General features: G+C 49.8%; 1 long non-coding RNA gene across 2 annotated transcripts; it reads right to left on the bottom strand.

Annotated features, from left to right (window-relative positions):
* Positions 1–1,125: 1,125 nt before the first annotated feature.
* On the bottom strand, positions 1,126–5,048 carry LOC130542758 (uncharacterized). 2 transcript variants are annotated; one of them, XR_008957540.1, is made up of 2 exons: positions 3,937–5,048; positions 1,126–3,347 (listed from the first exon to the last, which is right to left on the bottom strand). It is a non-coding gene; the product is annotated as an uncharacterized LOC130542758 (long non-coding RNA). The 2 variants fall into 2 exon arrangements; XR_008957539.1 differs by having other exon boundaries at positions 3,968–5,048.
* Between the last annotated feature and the right edge of the window lie 9,875 nt (positions 5,049–14,923).

The raw sequence follows: 14,923 nt of genomic DNA, 5'->3' as shown, positions 1-14,923 counted from the left end.
ACCCTCCATCCTAATGAGAACTGTTAATTTCTGATTAAGCAAATTCTCTTCATGTCTTTAACCCTATAAGAAACCATAATTATTGTTTTACCTACGCTATATTCACCTAGATTAACCCACACGTTTACCACTTTCTGCTTTTTATTCCTTCTTTAATCTCAGACGTACCATCTGGAATACCTTTCCTTCTGCTTAAAGTGTATCTGTTGGCATTTCCCTTAATTAGAGTGTCTTGGAGTCAAATCTTTTAGCATTTGTTCTTTTAAAATATATTTATTTTGGGGCGCCTGGGTGGCTCAGTCGTTAAGCGTCTGCCTTCAGTTCAGGGCGTGATCCCAGGGTCCTGGGATGGAGTCCCGCATCAGTCTCCCTGCTCTGCTGGGAAGCCTGCTTCTTCCTTCCACACTCCCCCAGCTTGTGTTCCCTCTCTCACTGGCTGTCTCTCTCTGTCAAATTAATTAATTAATTAATTAATTAAAAAATAAAAATATATTTATTTCATCTTTATTATTTTAAGATGTTTTGTTGGATCAGAATTACAGGCTGGCAGTATTTTTCCCCAAAAACACTGAAGATGTTCCATTATCTTCCTCTCATTATTACTGTTGATATGACAGAAACTTCTGCCATTCCTCTGAATGTAGATTTTGAACCTCAAGTCCAGGGTTATGCGATTTTTCATTCCGCCCTTTTTGTGTGGGCACTGTTACCACGTGGCCCCGGCATTATGGGACGCAAATGATTTCAAACCCTGACCCTGGGGACCCGTCCTCTCATCTCACACCCCTGTATTTACATGAAGACCAGGCATCAGCTACAGTCTGGAGCCCCTGTCTCTGTTAACCCCGTCTCAGCGCACGGGCCCCCCCACTCAACGCTCAAGCTTTTCAACACTAGCTCCTGTTCTGGAACCTTCAGGGTTTCCTTGGCTTGCTATTTAATTTCTGTTCTCCGTTTTACTTAGCATATCTAGGTTTTGTAATAGGAGTGTTCTATGCCAATTTTGCCAAACACGCTGCTGGAACCGGGAGTCCCAGTACCGGCTATGTCTGTCTAGCTTGTATTTAAATTTTTCCAGAGCATGGCAAAATATGAGACGCTTCCCAATTAATTCAGTGACACTTCTATAAGCCTGATGTATTTTTAAAAAATTGTACTCACAAAACAGGAGGAATTACCGGCCAATTTTCCTTATGAATAGAGATATTTTTAAAAATTAGCGAATGGAATCCAGTAGCATATTCCATCATAATACAGCATCATCAAGTAAAATTTATTCCAAGAACACCAGAATTGCTTAATCTTAGGGTACATAGCAATACTATTCAAAGAACGATGACTTGAAAATACCTCTAAGATAATATTAATTTTAAAAATCAGGATATTAACGGTCTTCGGAGAATAATCCCATTTTTATGCAAAAAAATAGATGTATTTCTTTGCAGCCTCATAAGACGCCAAGATAAACACACACAGAAATGCTTCCAGTGCCTCCTCCCAGGGGCAAGACCACAAGCGACTTGTTTTCTCCATAATACTTCCCTCAGCTTTCCAAATTCTCTGCAATAAGGTAGGTATTTACCAGTCAGAAAATACCTCTACGGTAAAATCTCAGAATCTCTTGCCAACCAGGCAGATCTAAGGCCTCACTCTGGCTGCAGGGACCCCTCAGATTGTAGGAATCTTCTAACACTTTTCCAAAAATGGACCTCTAAAAAAAGTCCTGCCATACCCAGACATCACGGTCTTTCTCGGAGCCATTTTATTGCTCAAATTCTTTGCTCACAGCATCTACCAAATCAAATGCTTTCATTTAAATACCAACTTCACTCTGGGGGCACCCGGCTGGCTCAGTGAGAAGAGCATCAAGTCTTGATCTCAGGGTCATGAGCTCAAGCTCCATGGCGGGTGGGCAGAGATTATTTAAATAAACAAAACTTTCAAATAAATAAACAGATAGATAAATAAATGCTAGCCGCATCCTGTTCCCTGCAATAGGGCTCTCCCATCAAATACAACACGGAGTTCTTTATTTTTTCCCCAGTCTCTATAGCCTTGAGGTCCCCTCCCTCACACTACTTGGTATTGAATTCAGTAATAATTTGTCATTTTTCCTGGTGATTATTTGCGCATCAATCCAAAACCAGCTTATGCATATCAAAAGCACAAACTTTTTCATCGTTTTCACATATTTTATGTTTTTCATTTATTTTATATCTCAGTTACCAGCACATTCCATAATTCAACACACAAAATCGATAAAACAGGTGGTAAACCTGGCTCATTGGATATTAGTGAAGAAACAGCACTCTTGAGGAAAAAAAAAATATGAAAAAAAAAAGCCCAGCCCATTTTTTTGGCTCTCCATGACAGCAAGACAAACAGCAAAAATAAAATTTAAAAGAGAATTACACCGCAAAACTATGCTTGCCTTGGGTGAAAGTAATCCGATACTAACTTAACAATCAAAATGTGAAATAGTCTATTTCCCTTCCTCCTTTCTTCCCTCCTTCCTCCTTCCTTTCTTTCTTCTAATAAAGGCTTGGTTATTGAGTAACTGAGGCAGAAAAGCTGAATGACTGACTTGCAGTTTGCAGGGATGGCAAACGTCAACCTCACATGAACTGTAGGCTCGCGCTGGAACCGTGAGCCCAGCAGACACTGGGTTACCTAGACCATAAATGAGTACAAAAAATCTATGCAATTATTGAGAGGAATAAATCATTATTTGCAATGGAAGCCCATCTCCCAAAAGTTAACCAAAGGCTGAGTATTATTTAATCAGCTACACGCTTCCTGAACAAAATAGAAACGCCCAGGCATAGAATGCCACAGGAAAAGAGCGAGTCGAACTTATGTCACAGAAAGTCTGCGTGAGGACCTGTCTGCAATGTCTAGTCCTCATTTGGCACACGTGAATGTCACAATCGCCCCCTACGGCAGTGTTCGGGGTTGGGAAGCATAACGTGTGGGTCTGTTCTTCCAACCATTCACTAGCTCTTCGTCCTGGGACGATAGTTGAACTCCGTGTTGTAATGTATCTGTACCTGGAATGCGGACGTCACAATGACATTAATGACTTCCCAGACTTGGTTATGATGCTGGCATGTATGCAAAGGCTTTTTAAGCGCCCGGTCTTAGCAGGTCAGAAGTGGTGCTGAGATTACGGCAGTTGAGAGATACGCATGTAGACGTAAGACTGATGCACAGCGGCTTTATCTCCGACCGAGAGGGAGGCAGGTGACAGGCAGGGGCATTTGCAACGGTGGGGACGACAGCAGGCTCCAGCTTGCAGCGGTAACCAGGAGCATGTGTGAAGACAACCCTTCCAAGAAGAGCTACGAACGCTGAACAGAGCACCAAAAAAAAAAAAAAAAAGGCAGGTAAAGGCATTCACAAGTACCCACGGCAGCCAAGAACCCCGAGAATCTCGGGCTCCAGAAGGAAGCTCAGTTCCACGCAGGGCTTCACTCTGGTGGTCTCTGCGACCTGTGGTCTCTGCTGGGGCCAAACAAGCAGGCAGGAATCTGTGACTCCAAACATTCAGTGTCTCGCAGGTCACCTGCCACCCACACTCGTGACTACCGGGGTTCCCAAGGGCACCCCCTGTGTGTCAGAGGAGCCCCCGGGCAGAAAATAAGAAGCATGTGACGTCACGGGGGATCGGAGTCTCTGCCACATTCACGTCCACCCATAACCTCAGACCTTATTGGGAAATAGCATCTCTGGAGATAGAATTAGGGTAGATTCAGATGGGGTCATACTGGGGCGAGTGGGCCCTTGACCCGAGTGTCCCTATGAGAAGAGGAGAGGACACAGACTCCCAGAGGGGTCACCGCATGAAGATGGGGGAGACCCCGCGGCGAGACCTCTGGCTGCCCCCAACACGGGAGGGTAGGTTCCATCCTCCCCTGCCCCCCCTCCCCGGGCCCTCACTTGTTACAGCAGCCCTGGGAAGCTCACTGACATGGTGGGCGGCGGATGGGGGCTGGGGGCTGGGGGCCGCAGATTCTCAAAGCCGCCTGAAGACGGAGCAGAGCGGACTCCTGCTGGCGAGAATCCACAGCAGCGCCCCAGGGCTCCCACGCCTGGATCCAGCCCGGTCGGCGTCCAGTTGGGTTCACCTCCTGTCCTCCAAGACCAGGTGCCTCTTTCCACCCACCGCTTGTGCTCTGGGCCCTACTGGCTCCACCTTTCCCCTCTCTCCAGGATTCCAGATTGGTCGGATGAGGTTGTACTGCTTCCCAAAACATTTGACAGCTCCCTGCACACTCCCTCCGCTCCAACCCTTCCTCTACTTTACACAGGAAGACGCAGAACCCCGACAATGAGCCAAAGGTTCGCCCAGGCTCAGCCGGGTCGGGAGAACAAGGGACCGCGTGACAATCCCAGACCCTGCTGCCCTCACCCACTCCAGCCTCCCCGAGGCTGCACGGCCTCCATCCCCACCGAGGTCTGTCTCTGACGTGGTGAAAGCCTCCGTTCTTCAGCACCTTGTTTTCCGGGGACCGGAGCCATCATTGAGCTCCTGCCTGTCCCTTGATCACAGGCGGGAAATGAGATCTACTACGCCTGCCACATGTCTATTATGATGCAAAATTATCTTTGATTGCTAGGGATTCATTTGCAGCAGCAAAACTGACCCTCTTTTGTACTGCTGACTTGTCACTGGAGTTGTGCAATATTATTGATTCAGACATTGACCCTCATATCTATTAGGGCTTCTTCACCCTAATGGTTTGTTTAGATTTACAAATCGATTATTTTGATAGTTTTAGTTGTACTAATAAACTTTCACATCAAGTGAAAATTGGCTTGCCATGATCTCATCACAAAGCCGGAGGCGGGTAGACCAGGTTGAGTGCACCTTGCAACATCCAGTCACGTGTCTCTCTGGAGACACTGGGCCCTTGATTTCTGATTTATAACAATTTCATAGCCTGCTGTTTACACAGTTTATACTGTTCCTGGCAGTTAAACAGAAAGCCGTAATTTACAGAGGGAAGATTTAGAGTTTCTAGCCTTTTCAGTTTTGGGAAGGGTGGTTGCTGATGCTCTCTAAATTCAGACCACGCTCTGCATCCCCCCCACCCCCCCACCCCCGCCCCAAGCGAGGTCTGCACCTTTTACCCAGGCTGAAAGCCATCCAAGTCAGTGATTGGAGGAAGGTCCGCGCACTGCCAATTTTCATTCCCCCTCTCCCTCCGTCTTTCTCCAAGTGCATCTCTGCCCGTTTACTTCGTTGTATTCATTGGCCTCGGTCCTCTGCACGTCCGAGGGAGTGAGCTGCCCGAGGTGAGCTTTTCTCAGCAAAATCAAATACATATTGTCAGGCTTTGATATGTATTGACATTGTTTCTTGTAAAAAAAAAGTCTGTGGATCGCCTTTTCATCTATTTTCCTGTTTGTTTGTTGGCATTCTTTGAGTCTGTTTGTCTGGAACTTCGATGATATTTAAATGTTGTCTTTCATCCACATAAGCTGTTCTTGAATCCCTGTCTTCAAAACAACAACAAAATGCTTTGCAAAGATTATCGAGCATTTGCCAGGCCCGGTGCTTGCTCCTGAACGCATGAGGGATCAAAGATTTAAAAACACAAACCCTACCTTTGAGGAATTCACAGTCTGGTGAGAGAGCAAACTTATGAGTTAATAATTTAAATTTGTTGCATGTCAGTTCGGAGTAGGTTCCACGGCAGATAACCTTGGCTCACTAAAGTAGAAATACCCCCTCTGTCCAGAGCCGTTGTGGTTTTGCCACCAAAGACCTTAGGGACTCAACCTACTTCTAGGTCAGCACTCCATAATCTCCAGGGTGCACCCCTTATCCTCACGTTCCAAAAGAGTTGCGAGAGCTCCGGCAATCATGAGTACATGCCCATGAGCAGGGTGAATGAAGGACTGAGAGGAAATAACGAAGGGTAAACACAGGTTATCTATTACATCAGGTTCCTAGACACCGTCGGTCAATACACTTGCTTACATTTCATCAGCCAGAACTCGGTCATATGACCACACTTGCAAAATATAATCTTACTAATCAGCAGCCACTGGCCCAGATATAATTAAGGATTCTATTTCTATTAAAGACACACACACACACACACACACACACACACAGACAATAAGGGACAACTCTTTGGTTGCATGGCATGAAACTGCTGATTTTTGGCAGTTCTTGGTCTATAAAGCAGTCAGTTACACATAGTCCACGCTCTGCGCGGTCTCCGCCGTACCGTGTAATACAGGACTCTGCGTGTGAAGAGTAGTGGCTGCTGGAGTACCTGGGGGAGGCTCCCAACAGGACGTGCTACTCGAGTTCATTCTGAAGGACGAGTTCCATTCACTAGAAGGAGGAGAGGAGTGTGTAGTCCAGGCACGGCCCGGATTTCCTGAATCATCAGCTAGAGGCTTGAGCCCCGACGTGCTCTTGCACTGCTTGCACTTTGGGGCACGTGGTAAGAAGTGGGTGGAAGATGATGGAACCAGCCTGGCAGTTGGCAAATGCCCTGCCACGGGGTTGGGACTTGGTCCTGTAATCAGTACGGATGCAACGGAGTTAGACTTATGTTTTTAGAAAGAATAACACTGAAGGGGGTGATGAATGCAATATACACATTCACTTTCTTTTTTTTTAACTTCTGGAAAGGAACTTTTTAGGTAAGTGACAAGTATCTAAAGACACATGCAGGTGCGGTTGCTGGTTTTATCCTGGACCTATTTTGAACGCTGTCTCCCCAGAGGACAAAGGACACAGAGAAGAATGCTGCCCATGGAGGAGCCAGGCCAGTGAGGGTGCCGGGGGAAGCATCAGCCATCCCATCAGGGAAGTCCCTACCTCGGAGAGACATGGCTATGAAGCCAAGCCCGGCCTGAGAGGAGGCTGACAATTTCTGAGTGTGAGAGCTTCCCCCCACGTCAGCTGCATCTTGTCCTGGGATCTCAGCCGCTTACTGGCACAATACTGCCCTGGCCCGCCACTTCCCGCCGTGGGACTCTGTGTTTCCATGTTGAGCACCGAGCTTCTCTCCCCACAGGAAGGGCAGTCCCATGAGAGGGGGACGGTGTGGCCTTGCTTGATGCTGTCGCGGTTGCCACGGCAACACATTCTCGTTCTCCGAGCCCCCCCCCTCTGCCTCCCCCCAGTGGGTTTGCTGGAGCTGTTGCCTCTGCCTGGGCCACGAAACTGCCCCCACGAAACTCGCAGGCATCTGCAGGACCCGGGGTCGGGGCGGTCACACCCCTGTGCTTGGGCCCCTCCATGTCTTCCCGCGTCCCTGACAGTTCCTGTTCCTCCTTGTTACCGCCCAGAAAGGCTCCACCGCTGAAACCAGACATGCTGCTCCCTGCGCCCAGCCTCCTCTGCGCCATCGGACCCCTGCCCACATCATCTCTCTCCCTCCGCACTGCCCCACTTTTCCAGCTTAGATGCTCTTGTGGACATGTCTCCGAAGTAGCCTCGGTCCTTGCCCCTTTCTGGCCCATCAGGTCTGCCTGGAGCCTGAGACGGAACGTGGCTCAGACCTGTGCTGTTTGTGCACCTGCTCGAGAGATGGAGCGTGTGGAGCCCCTCACGCAGCCGCATGTGTCCGTGTACTGGGAACCCACGGTCGCCACCCTCGGCGGACGCCCGGCCCCTGCCCCGCCCGCCGGATTTCTTTAGCACGCAGCACCTCCCGCACCACAGCGCTGCCCTCTCGGGTCCGTGCCCCAGCGGCTGCCTGCCTGCCTGCCTGCCTGCCGCTCAGCCTCCCGGCCTGCCCTAGTCCGTGCAGGACAGCACGACCGCTTCAGACTCTTCGGGCACTCCCACGTGACCTGCAGCTGACATCCGCGGTCTGCCTGCCGCGTTCCTACAACATCTCTGGTGGCCTCCTCGGTCCTGAGCTCACGCCTCTCGTTTCTATCGGCAGCAAGCAATCTTGTACCAGTCGTGTAGTTTCTTTAACTTTCTTGAGACTGAGCTTCATATGGTTTCAGATCTGAGCCTCGCACGCGCTCTCTCTCCGCCAGCTCCCCGCCACTTCGCCCGGCGAGCCCCTTCTCCTCCTCCGACGCTGGGAAGTGTCTTCCTGGGGGGCTCTCCCTGGCCGCTCTGGCTTGTGGAGGGACCTCAGGACGACGCTCCCGTTATGTCATCTACTCCTAGCTGTGGTTAGTACGCCTGTGGTTGCCTGTTTGGTCTCTAAGGTCTCCACTGCCCTCTAAGCGTTCAGGCTCCGGGTTTCTGTGTGCTCTTTGCCCCGTGCCTGGCGGGTAGCAGTTCCCGGGCAGCAGTGAGCCCACAGAGCAGAAGCTTGTTCTTGGGGGCCGGCATGACCTCAAGGCCAATTTCCAAAATTGCGTGATGCCCCTCAATTCCTCGATAGCCTGTCCTCCCTGCCCGCTGAGTCTATGTGGCACACGGTGACGGTTCCTCCTCGCGGGAGAACTCAGGAAGCAGGGAGGAGAACATGAGTGGACAGAGGGTCTCAGGTCTACTGAATGCTCCTGCTGACTCTTGGCCACGTTCCCCTGAAGCTGACGACCACCTGAGGGCCGCGACCCCCGCGGACTGTGCTGGCACTGAGCACTCACTCCCGAGGCTGACGGCCACAGCCCATGCCAGTGGCACACTAGCAAAGAGAAGCCATTCTCTACAAAAAGGTTGAAAAGTTCATGTGCTCGTGGATCTAAACCAGAAGAGTAACACAGACTAGAACTTGAGGGATTCGCAGGCCTTGTGTATGTCTATCAGCCAAGACCACGGGAGATGTAGCCAGGAGAACATTGTGATGGTGTCAAAACACACGCCCGGGGGCCCCAGAGCATTGCTGCCATGCACCCCCACTGCGCAAGGTGTAAACAATGTCATTACTGAGGTGGCGGTTCTTAGCTAATCATGACTTCATTTGTTAGGAAAAGAGAAAATGAGCCGAGTGGTGATTTCTCACTTAAAAGGTGCCTCCAACAGGTTTTCCCAAGAGACCCTGACCTTGACTGATGGTTCCCAGCATCAGAGTTGAGGAACCTAGAAGGACGGAAGCCAGGCTATGGAGGCGTGCTTGGCCGACAAAATGAAGCAGAGGCCTGGAAGGCCAACGGCAGGCGCTGAGCAACGGTTGTTGCTCTGGGGGCATGGACCAGAAGACACAGGCCCCCGGCTCCGAGAGGCCAGTGCCCACTGTGGGGGGACCCACCGACAGGCAGAGCAAGGGGAGAGGGTGTTCCTGCATCGGCGAGCGAGCATCGTGGAAGGTGATGTGAATGGGAAGAGGTCTGCAGAGACATGGCGAAGAGGCTGCCCAGAGAAGGCCCTGAGTCACGGGCGGGGGCAACCCAGGGAGACGAAGGCCCCCAGGTGCACGCGGGGCAGACGGTGGGAGAAGCCGTGTCAGCTGCCTCACACATGAGCCTTCGTAGCTTATGCAAGAGAGACGAAACGTTGCAGGTGGATCGCAAACTCCAGTGTCAGGGAAGAATGGAGGAGGGAGGGAGGGAGAGCTCTCCGTGGCAAGAAGGCCCGCACACTCCAGAACGGTGATCCTCTATGGCCCTTTTGATTCACTTCGGTTTTCCAGATCATGCTCTCTCCTACCCGCTCTCTCTCTCTCTTTTTAATTTGTAGTCTTAAACGTGCATTTAGCTTGTGGCTGTATGGACATCGAAAAGCTGAACTGGACCTGGATGCCACCCACCTGCTCACTCCTCGCCACCAAACGGGCAGATCCACTGCGTTAATCGGCTCCGTCGGAGGAGCGGCCAAGGACGGACGGCCACGCCGCAGTCCGATTTCACGCGCAGGCAGAGTCCTCATGTCGTTTGTAGTCCAATTACGCCTGGCACAGCCGTATTTAGCATTTCATCATACTGGACAGCTAAATGCCACTTATCTCACCGTAGCTGCGTGAGAACATAAGCATGGAGAGATTAGGCCTTTAGCGTAAATGGGAAGAAAGCCCTGGACCAGTAAAGGCTGTTACTTTAAGTGTTCGTGGTCTCACTGGTCAGAGATTAACTCAGTCTGTCACTTGCTCTGCGGAAAACCCGTGAGTGCTTTTAAAGAGAAGGCCATCTCCTCCTTATTAATATTTAATAGCAGTGCAAAATAGTGGGTTGTTTTGCTCTCCTCGAAGGAATTATGTATTTAGAGTGTTGTAAATATCCATGGTTTTAAGCTGCTCTCTGCTGCGTAAACACATGCGTTGGCTGTCATTTCTTCCCGAGCTTATAAACCATGTGTGTCTTTCACTCGTGGCATTCAGCGTTCATCCCCGCTCCCGTCCAAGTTTGGTTTCTGTGCCCTTGGAGGGCGCCCCTCTCCATCACTGCTTCCTGCCATCTCCTTCACTGGAGAACAGCCTGTACCTCGGTCAGGAACACACTGAAACCACCATTGCCCTGTCCTCCCACGGGCCTCACCCACCGCCCCATCTAAATGGGAGAGGAGAGGGAGCTGATGTGGGCCCAAATATGCCCCCCTCGAGATTCACGGTTGAAGCCCTAATGGTGAATGGGACTCTATCTGGAGACAGGGCCTTCCACGAGGTAATCAAGCAGAGATGAGGCCATATGTACGGGGCTCTAATCCATGGGACTGGATTCTGGAAGAGAGACACCGGGAGTTTCCACGCACGATGCAAAGGCCTTGGGACGACCAGCAAAAGGCCCTCGCTAGAGGTGCCCCTGAGGCACCTGACTCAGACTCCAGCCTACGGGACTCGGAGAACATCGATTTCTCTTGTTCGAGACCCCCCGTCCGTGGTGTTTTGTGATGGTGGCTGGAGCTAATACAATGCCAGCTTGCCACTCACCCCTCAGGCCAGCGCGCCACCATTCTGCTCTCCTCTCTTGAAATCACCACCACATTGTTAAATGCCCTCCCGGAATCCCTGGAAGACAGAGGCCGCAGCCAGCGTGCATTGGGCCTGACCACTAGGTGCACCCGGTTTGGTGGTCGTTAAATACACTCAACATTTACCTGTTTAACGATTTCTGTGTTCAGGTCAGCTGCACGAAGTGCACTGACATTGGACCCCCGTCACCTCCGTCTGCCTCCAGAGCGTCTCCAGCTCTGTCCCCATTCAACACTAACTCCCCGTGCTCCCCTCCCCCAGCTCCTGGCAACGTCTGTGCTACCCGCTGTCCCTAGGAATTTGATGACTCCAGGTACCTCATATAAATGGAATGACGTGGTATCTGTCTTTTCGTGTCCGGCTTATGTCATTTAGTGGAAAGTCTTCGAGGTTCATCCTGTTGTCACATGTATCAGAATGTCCCTTTTTAAAGCTGAATAATATTCCATTGCACACACACACACACACACCCTGGATTTCATGCACCCATTCAGCAAATCACTTGCATTTGTAAACTCCCTTCTCTTACTTGGATGACTTCTTTGCTAGGCTTTTTCTTTTTTCTTTTCCTTGTTCCTTAAAATCCGTTATCGTCTATCCTGGAGGTTCTCAACCCCGGGGTACACTCCCCTGTTCCCCCAGGGGACGTTTTGCAATGTCTGGAGGCTTCCTTGTCACTGTGAAGGAGAACGACACTGCTGTATCCGGGTGGGCAGAGACCCAGGGTGCTGCCAAGCATTGTACGATGTGCAGGACAAGCCCCCAACCCAGAGAACCATCTCGTCCAGACTGTCCTCATGCAAGGTTGAGAAACACTACCTACAAGACCCATATTTTAAATGGAATTATTTAGTGCCTCAACTTACATGTTTCTTTGCTTCAGGATCCTGCAGACCCTTCTGAATGTTCCACACCAGCCACGAAACAGCGCCCCACCCCCGCCATCCTCCCCAGCCAGCTCCGCCTCCCCGTCTCCTGCCCCTTTGCCCTCTGCCCCACAGCCAATCTGTGCACCTGTGCCTCTTCTCACTCTCTGCACCCCTGCTGATAACCCTGAACTTCAAAATTGGTCCAGATTAGACTCAATGGTCAACGACTTCGATTTTGACGGACAAGACTTCCTTTGCCGTCTGAACCCCCTCCGTGTCTACCTTTGGGTCATCTTCCTGGTTCTCTTTCTCCCCTGCTGTTGGTCTCCGTGGCCGTGTTCTCACGCAGCTGTCTGGCCTCACTGAGAATGTATATTCTCTGCTTTTTACTGGCCCTTGCTGCTGCACTGCTATGATTTCCCGAGTGTTTCCTACCTTGGTTTTTTCCCTGACTCTTAATCTACAATGACCCTCCCCACCATTTCTCCTCTCTCCAAGCACTCAACCCCATGTCCCTTCGAAAGAAATGATTTCACCTCTATTTACAAAACAGGTCAAGTGGCATGAGAGCCTCCCTCCATCTTCCTCTTCTCCCTTTCTAAATGTCTTTATCCCGTGTCTTTTCCAGTCTTTACAACTGCAGGGAGTGGTTTCTCTTCCTCCACACGCAGAAGTCCTCATGCTTCTCACCACCAAATCTCTCCATGATTACTACTTACTCATCCCCAAACCTAGGTGCAAACTTCCAGGTAACCGTTGACCTCCTGGCTGGCGTAGTCCAACTTCTGTCTCCACCACCAGGGAGGGATAGCCCTGTGAACACCAGTGAGTTCCTCAATCCCACATTAGGTGTCCTCTCTATTCACGGTGACCTCTCAAGGGCATTTGACATGACTGGCATATTTCTTTTTAAATTTGACTTCTGTGACCCTGAAATAACTTGGTTCCATTGCAACCTCTTTGGCTTTTTCTTTGCCTTTTCTTGGCTGTTCCTCCTCTCTCCCCCTCTCTACTTCTTCTTACATAGTAACATTTCCCTCAAAGAATTCTTTGATCTCTTACTAATTTATTCCTATATTTTCTTGACTGACAAAATCACCCACTAGCAACATCTCTCACTGTAAGACATTGAGAAAAGGTCCCATTTTTACTTTATTGTGGCGCTAAATTCAACGTGCCCATCCCTGTGAAATGTCCCTTCTGCTTCCCCGGATTTCTGTGAGTGGCACCCTCATTCTCTCAGTCTCCCACGCCAGAAGCTCTCCAGTCTTCTTTGACCACCCCACTTCTCCCTGTCGCTTAGGACCAAGAAGCCACCAACCTTTCTGCCTTCTTTGTTCCCTTTTTTTTATTCCATATCCCTCCCTTCCTCTTCAGTCCCCGCACCACCTCCAGAGCCCAGGCCTTTTTATCTCATGGCACATCCAACCCCTCCTAACAAGTTTCCTTTCTACCCTTCTCACCTGCTACTACAGTTTACACAATAGCAAGCATAATGCTCTTGATGTCTTGCTTTAAACCTCATACTCCTTGGCCTTGCCTGGTTAGCTATGGGAGGCCCTGGGTGGGCAGGAGCTGAGCCACGATTCCAGGTAGAGACAGAGAATGTGTTAAGTCTACACACCTAGCTATGGGGGCATCCTCGAGATTTGAGTTTTCTAGCGATAAGCACTTGGAAATGTGTGTCTGGAGAGTCGAGTGGCAACCAGGAGACTGTCTGAAGGTGGTCAAGGTTGTGTGGAGTGCGCATGCCATTCACACAGAAGCCCGGAACTGCCCACCACAGTCAGCCTGGTGGGAGCAGGGGCGGACCTCGTCTGTATCCCTGGAAACCGGCAGGTTCAAGCAGGTGGGCAGTAAGCTTTGGGGAGATACCGCCGGCAGACGCTGAAAGCTGATTCATGGACAGATTGGGGCTTGTTGGCAGAAAGCCCCAACTCTGGAGAGGCTGAGCTCTGTTGGGGTAGGCTGGAAACACAAAGTATACCACACTGCAGGGCCATGTTTGCCAACCTCAGAGCGGGAACTAGAGCAGAACTGGATGGCGAGCAAATGAACTACTGAATTAGGACCCCCCCCACCCCCCTGCCGGCACAGGCTGCCATCCCTGCACGGCTGCCATCTTTGGGAGAGAAGACGGCAACGAAAACCCATCAAAAATCTTCAGCCTCTGTTCCTTTTCTATAGGATAATATCCAAATCCCTTAGCGTTTCAAAGGAACGGCCCCTGCCCAGAACGTAGATTCATGGGTCTTTTTAATCTGGGATCTCAACCTCTGCCTTCACAGATGCCCAATTTTAGTCAATCCCCTAAGCCCTCAAATACACAGCTTAACTTTCCCACAATCCTTACCCTTTCTGGCCTCACCTGACACCATCCGCCATTAAAATCTATTCCTACCCCCTTTCCCCAGTGAGACCTTCCTTGAGCAAACATGGCCCATCCCGTCTCCCTCATCTGGACTCCCTTCACAGCCCCTGTGTAATTTATTTCTCAATTAAACACGTATGTATTACATTAAGGTAATCGTCTGCCTGTTGTTCCGAGCTTATCTCTAACTTCTCCCGTGATTATGTCTGCGTTCCCCAATGAGAAAGAAGGTCCTTGACACCAGGAAACCGACTCTCAAAATAGGGTCGTTTACCTAGCAAGTGATTGCTAAATATTTGATGTAATTGTCACCATTTCTTTCAAAACGCTAAAGCCCGAGAGTGAAGGACGTCTTCCCATCTTCATGTTTTTCGCCGTACATTTTGGGAGTTCCTCTCATTTCCAGCACTCTTCCGATAAAAGCTTTTGCCATAGTAACAGAATTTCCCGGTGATGCTCAGTCTTTACTAATAAGCACGGATGCAGATTTCTGGGCGGAAGCTGGAATGCATACACTGACAATTAAAAAACCAATATGTTGAGGAAATACACCAAATGATTATTTTTCTTTTGTTTTTCCTCTGAGTCTTTCTTTAAAGGTCTTTTCTAGAAGATAAATATTGTCACTCATTTAACTGGGTATTTCAAATTGCTTGAGGTTTGGGGCTTTGCTTTTTATGTTTCTCTTTATACGGATCCAAGAGCTGTAAATAATTAAATCGAGGAGGTCTGGCAAGAGTATCCTCAGATTGATATAAATTTATTTTTCCTTCCTTCAAGACGAAGAGGCCAGGGTGGGATGAGGCTCAGAAGGAGAGGGAATTGTAGGCAGAAGACAGATGAAGGCT

This window comes from Ursus arctos, unplaced genomic scaffold (genome assembly GCF_023065955.2).
Source record: "Ursus arctos isolate Adak ecotype North America unplaced genomic scaffold, UrsArc2.0 scaffold_10, whole genome shotgun sequence".
In the NCBI taxonomy this organism is placed as follows: domain Eukaryota; kingdom Metazoa; phylum Chordata; class Mammalia; order Carnivora; family Ursidae; genus Ursus; species Ursus arctos.
This window is presented reverse-complemented; position numbering and strand designations above follow the sequence as displayed.